The following is a 7,232-nucleotide window of genomic DNA, read 5'->3' on the forward strand; positions in this document are numbered from 1 at the left end:
ATTGAACCCAGGTTTTCACACATGCTAGGCAAGGGCTCCACCACTGAGCTACATCTCTATTCTGAGAAGAATTTTTAAAAGCACAAAAAAGGAATTTTAACATGATCTATTAATGATTTCTACAATGAGATCCCTGAATATAATATTATATAAGCTGCATAAATTTGAAAATGAAAAACCACTCTTTGCTTCCCTTTCCTTGTCTGCAAAGTGGACAACATAGCTGCTCCTGATTCGTGGCATTTTTGTGCTGAGTATGTGTTCATATAAAAGCTGGGATTGTGGCTCAGGGGTAGAGCACTCACCTAGCACAGGCAGGATCTGGGTTCGAGTCTCAGCACCACATAAAAATAAAGGCCATCATCACCTAAAAAATAAATATTTTTAAAAATCACCTATTGTTTTTATTGTCATTACTACTGATTATTTTTACAGATTCTGTTTAAATCCCCATAATTTCATGTCTAAAGAACTCACAAGCAATACTAAATACAGATTCAATAATAACACGTATAGTCTTTGGTAGATTAAGTAGATAAAAGAATTTTTAAGTAGTAGATGTGTCTTTTATATTGCATCATAAATATATTCACATTTGTATATTGAATTCCAGCATTATGTTTTTGATGGTTTGTAGAGCAGCTACACTTTATTTACATATGAAGACAAGACAGACTTTCTTAACCAAAGCTAGAAAAAATATGAAATTATGTGAATACTAAAACCTCTATGTTCATATAGAAAGTTATCATTAAGTCATAAAAAATATTCTATACCATGAGTTTCTGTATTTATACAAAACAAATGCCACATAAAGCTTGTTTATAATGGACCAAACCAAAATAATCTTATGTATCAAATTTTTAAACTTTAGACACAGTTAAAATTGTCCAATTTAAAAAAGCATAAAACTTTCTTAACTTTAGGCAGTTGTCTTTATATTCTGCTATTTAACTTTAAGTAAAATGAAATAGCTTAACTCTGCATAACTTAATAACAACAGACAGTCCAAGGAAAACCAATTAAGATATTAATAATTTTTACTGTCAGGAAATTCATAAATATTTTCTAATTCAATACAATTTATCAGCTTAGATGTTTCTGAACTGTCAACATAATTTTTATATATGTTTCCAATTTCCCTTGTCTTTATACAGCAGTAGCATCATGTTACTGCAAGTTGTAAGACACATAAATGACATCATCTGAAAAGAAAATAAATAATGATCACTTCTTCTGACTACTGTGATGATGTCATCTTTTAAAGTACTTTAAAAAAATGGGCCAGGGAAATTTTAGACTTCATTCCAGGGAACCATAACAGAGCAAAATAGGTGTGCACCACATTAATTTGGACCCATATTCACATCTCTCCTATCTTTTGATGGAAACTTGTCATTTGTGTAAAACCCACAATAACAACAATCTTATATATTGCATGATGTTCACTTGGAAAAAGTCAAATAGTAAAAATTGTCAAGCAACACCAAGTGGTAAAGGGCGATTGTAACTCCTGTACCTCCATGGACCTCTTCTGTTCTTGCCTATGTAGAAACAGCAGTCTCAGTTCCTGTACCACGTCAGATCTTTCTGTTCCTTACCAGGATCCCCACACTCTCTCATCAGCTCTTTTAGCCTGCTCTTCACTGTATGGGCATTGTTATCCTTGGTGATTTTTCTGCAGGAAGTAGAAAGTCTTCTGGAACATATGCAGTAAATACTCCTTGAATTCCATGAGCACAAAGTACTTGGACATGAGTTTATTGATGCAGGCCAGCCAGGATCCCAAGCCAGCCAATGCTCCTGACCCAAGACATAGTTCTGGTTGCTGCCATTCACTGATGCTATCTTTCTGGTCCAGATGTCACAGCCAATGTATGCAAAATGGAGGATGTAGGTGAGGAAAGATGGGGTGATACTGGCAGGCAGAGGAATACAACTGAAGAGGTGGGCCAGCCACTCCAAGGCAAGGGAATAAATATGCTATCTCTCAGCTTAGAGGGTGGGAACTGCATGATTCAATAATTTGGCTGAAGTAGGACTTTGTAACAAGTCACTCAGTAAGTCACCACTTTCTCCTGAGGATGGGGATGGTAATGAAGTGGCAGCAGTAACACTGTTTGTCCCATACAGTCTACAAGATACCTGTCAGGAGCCTAAGCACCTTCTGCACCTAGTCCAGAGGGTGCTTCCACAATTCCTTCTTCCAAGCCACACTGAAGTCCTCACAGAAACAAACCAGCTCTTCTGAAGTTGTCTTCAACATGATCAGCCCACGGTGGGTTGTCACAGAGGACTGGATCAACTGTAATATGTTAGTAGAAAAGTCATGGTAGAACATGGGCCAATCTTGACATCCTATCTAAAAGTAAGTTTGCAGAGTTTGTTCTGGATAAAATCAGGTAAGGTTATATGGTGAGACAAAATGAATTTGGGCAGGCAGCCACAGATTTTCATCTTATCCTGAGATGGGACCCTCAAGCCACATTTTAAAAACTGTTAAACTGGACAAAGCCTGAGTTTAAAACCTCACAAAGAAAGTGAATTGTGCTTGAGAAGAGAAATGAGTTGTTATGTACACAGTATTTGTTGGCAGTCATCCAGTTTCAGAAACAGAAGCTTACATTGCAAAGATTTTGGGATAATAGAGTAATCTCATCTAAGTATACACTTTGGAATTTCCTCCCTAAGGACCTGTTTGAACAGTTTAGAAGGATTGCAAATTTTTGTTTTCTCATGATTTTCCTTGTATAGGTCACAGTAGACCCACCAATTAGCCCAGTTACCAGTGGACTTCGGTTATTCTTTGTTATAACTGTTACAGCCATCAAACAGGGATATAAAGATGGGCTGAGACACAGAGCCAACAATGAAGTCAACAAGAGCACTGTTTACACTACTGAAAATGCAAAGCAACTGCAAAATGAAAGTGAAAAAATTAACATTGGTGATGTAGTAGAAGTTAATGCAGATGAAATCTTCCTCTGTGATCTTATTCTTCTATCATCTGGTACCATTGATGAAACCTGTTATGTCACTACAGCTAGTCTTGATGGGGAATCTAACTAAAAGATAGATTATGCAGTATGGGATACCATTGAAATGTGTACAGCTGAGTCCAGTGATAACCTCCAAGCAGTGATTGAACAGCCTCAACTTGACCTATATAAGTGTGTTAGGCGAATCAATATCTATAGTAATAGTCTTGAGACTGTTGCCAGGCCTTTAGGACCTGAAAATCTTTTGATGAAGGGAGCTACATTTAAAAAAAAAAACAAAAAGATACATGGAGTTGCTGTTTACACTGGGATGGAAACCAGTGTAAACTATCAAGGGAAATCTGAACTATCAAGGGAAATCTCAAAAATGTTCTGCTGTTGAAAAATACATTAATGCCTCCTTGATGTATATTTATTTATCTTATTCACTAAAGCTGTAGGATGCACTACTCTATCCTAGGTATGGTAAAGTACCCCATACAATGAATGAACCTTGGTATAACCAAAAGACACAGAAAGAAGAGGAGACTTTAAATGTTTTGAAAATGCTCCATGGACTTCCTATCTTTTTTGGTTCTATTCAACTTTATTATCCCTGTCTCCATGTATATCAAAGTAGAAATGCAGAAATTCTTGGGCTTCTTCTTCATCTCATGGGATAAAAACTTTTATGATGAAGAGATTAATGAAGGAGGCTTGGTTAACACATCAGATCTCAATGAAGAACTCGGTCAGGTGGATTATGTACTTACAGATAAGACTGGAACACTTACTGAAAATATCATGTAATTTATTGAATGCTGCATAGATTGGCACAGATATAAAGGTGTAACTCAGGAGGCTGATGGATTATTTTAGACATTTAACATATTTTGACAAAGCAGATAAGAATCAAGAAGAACACTTTCTGCATGCCTTATGTTTAGAAATGAAAAGAAATGATGCTGTTGATGGAGCTACAGAATAAGCTAAATTAACCTATATCTTCTCCTCACCAGATAAAATAGCTTGGGTGAAAGGAGCTAAAAAGTATGGGTTCACAATTTTAGGAGGTCAGAATGGATGTAAGAGACTAGAAAACCAAAGGAAAAAAATAGAAGAGTATGAACTTCTTCACACCTTAAACTTTGATTCCATCCACCAATGTCTGAGGGTAATTGTGAAAACTCAAGGAGGAAACATAATTCTTTTGTTTTTTTAAAGGAGCAGATTCAGCAGTTTTTCCAAGGGTAAAAAAAAAAAAAAAAAAAAAAAAAAAAAAAACACATGAAATTGAGCTTTAGCTCATGTGGAATGTAATGCAATGAATGGGTATAAGACACTGTATGTGGCCTTCAAAGAAATTACTCCAGATGACTATGAAATAATTAAGACAGTTTATGGAGGCAAATATGGCCTTTTAAGACAGAGAAAAAAGATGGAAAAGGTTTATGATGATATTGATACAAACATGAATTTAATTTGAGCCACTTCAGTGGAAGACTAGCTACAAGATCAAGCTGCAGAGACCAGTGAAACTCTGCATGCAGTCGGCCTGAAAGTCTGGGTGCTTACTGGGGCCAAGATGGAGACAGCCAAATCCACATGCTATGCCTGTTACCTTTTCCAAACTTACACCGAGCTCTTAAAATTGACCACAAAATCTCTTGAAGAAAGTGAAAGGAAAGAAGATGGAGTCCATGAATTGTTGTTAGAATATTGGAAGAAGTTGCTGCATGAATTTTCTAAAAGTACTAGAAGCCTTAAAAAAGCATGGACAGAATATCAAGAACATGGATTAATCATTGATGATTCCACATTCTCATTTATACTAAATTCTAGTCAGGACTCTAGTTCAAACAATTATGAAAGCATTTTCCTACAAATTTGTATGAAGTGCATTGCAGTGCTTTGCTGCTGGAAGGCACGGTTAGAGAAAGCCCAGATTGTCAGAATGGTGAAGAATTAAAAGACAGCCCAATAACACTGTCCATCAGTGATGGTGCCAACAATGTTAGCATGATTTTGGAATAGGTATTAGCATGTGGGCATAGGTATTAAAGGCAAAGAAGGTAGCCGAGCAGCCAGGAACAGCGATTATTCTGTTCCCAGGTTTAAACATTTAAAGAAACTATTATTGGCTCGCAGACATCTATACTATGTGAGAATAGCACATCTTGTACAGTATTTCTTCTATAAGAACTTTGTTTCATTTTGCCACAGTTTTTATACTAGTTCTTCTGGGGTTTCTCACAATAGCCACTGTATGATGCTACTTACAATGTAGAATATCCACTTCACCGCCCTGCCCATTCTAGCCTACAGTCTCCTGGAATGGCACATCAACATTGACACTCTGACCTCACACCCATGATTGTATATGAAAATTTCTGGTAATGCTATGCTAGAGTTGGGCCCCTTCTTGGAGTGAACATTTCTGGCTGCCTTTGAAGGGACAATATTCTTCTTTGGGACTTGCTTTCTTTTTCAGACTGCATCTCTAGAAGATAAAGGAAAATAAACAGAAACTGGGCTTTTGGAACCATTGTTTTTACAGTCTTAGTATTCACTGTAACTCTGAAGCTTGCCTTGGATACTGGATTCTGGACATAGATAAATCATTTGGGGTTCTTTAGCCTTTTTATGTCTTTTTCTCATCCTTCTGGGGAGGAATTATTTGGCCTTTTCTCAAACAACAGAAAATGTATTTCATATTTGCTCAAATGCTGTCTCCTACATCCACATGGTTGGCCATAATTCTTCTAATATTTATCAGCCTTTTCTCTGAGATTCTCCTAATAGTATTAAAGAATGTAAAAAGAACAAATGCCAGGATTCATAATTTAATTTCTTCATCTGCATAAAAAGTATAGTAAAAACTTCATTATCCAATGCAGATGAATCCAAATCTTTAACTGTCTAGGTTATTGTCCCAGAAGCATATTGACAGTGGTTACAGCTAAACAAGAAAACACAAGAAAGCACCACAAAAAGTTATCATCTCAGGATATTCGATATGCAACAAAACTAAACCACTCTCTTATGTATAGGGTTCAGAATAAATGTTCATTAAAATACCAATTACTCTTCTAAGTATTTACATTTATTATAATTAGCCATTATGGCCAAAGTTCTAAGTTAAGAATTTATGGAATTTTAAATCAAGAATATTTAGAATTCTGGCTTTAGATAAAATAATCTAAATACCAAATGGGTGCTCTTTTAACCCACTGACTTTGTGAATGGATTTGAAACAATAGTATAAAGTAGAAGTCATGCAATGGGAATGAATAGATTTTACTAAATACAATGTTGTCGCGACCCCCCTTGCCCGCAAGGAAGACGCGACTCAGGAATCTTCTTTCAGCAGTTTATTCAGGCCCTTGATATTCTTCTAATAATTCTTCTACTACCCAGAATAATAATTGGATGCCCCTCCCAGCCTTAATAAAGCACCTCGAACCCCAATGCAAAGCTGCCACGTGTACCCTTCTCACAGGGTGCTAGAAAATGACACGCCAACTTTCTCTGATAAGGAGCTGGGAACACGCCAACTCTCTTTGATATGGAGTTGTCCTTCACAGACCACAACGGAGCCAGCGCCATCATGTAATGGCGACCACAGTCCGCAGGAACGGCTCACCACACAATGTTACTTTTTTTTTTGCCTGGCAGAAGATATTAGGATGTTTGGATCATATTTCTCATTCCTGCTGAGTGATCATCTTAAATTATTATTTTTTCAAACAAATGGAAGGAATTCTTGAAAATAGTGAAGGACTAAATGGTATTGATGCATCAGACAGAGTAGTTCATCTTTTCTCTTCACCACATGCTAATTGTGTCTTGATAGAATATCTTTGCCCAAAAATACCTTGAACACTTGTGTGAAATGTGTTGACTTTGGGTATTATTGTGGGAACAGAAAAAAATGTTTTTGTTTTTCTGAACTAAATACGACTTACAGGTGTAGGGCTACTAGACTTGAAAATAAAGCATAAAAATTTCAGTCACTTAATAGCCACTCAAAATAGGGAATAAACAGATTTTTTCCAATGTTCATTTTACTGGAATCTGAGGTAAAGTGGGTGAGATAATTTTTATACAAAGATAAAGCCATTCTAAACATTAGCCTTCTATCATTTTATGTGGAGAGACTAGAAAAATAATTTATTTTTAGACAGTTTTTTTCAAAGAGATTGCAGTTGTGCACCATAATGCAGCACATTTTGTTTTTCTCTTTTTTAACTTGCC

The 7,232-nt window shown here is 36.2% G+C and overlaps 1 pseudogene; it reads left to right on the forward strand.

The window, feature by feature from the left end:
• Positions 1–2,573: 2,573 nt before the first annotated feature.
• LOC144369658 (phospholipid-transporting ATPase IG pseudogene) lies at positions 2,574–5,842 on the forward strand (annotated as a pseudogene).
• Positions 5,843–7,232: the final 1,390 nt, after the last annotated feature.

This window comes from Ictidomys tridecemlineatus, chromosome 13 (assembly GCF_052094955.1).
Source record: "Ictidomys tridecemlineatus isolate mIctTri1 chromosome 13, mIctTri1.hap1, whole genome shotgun sequence".
In the NCBI taxonomy this organism is placed as follows: domain Eukaryota; kingdom Metazoa; phylum Chordata; class Mammalia; order Rodentia; family Sciuridae; genus Ictidomys; species Ictidomys tridecemlineatus.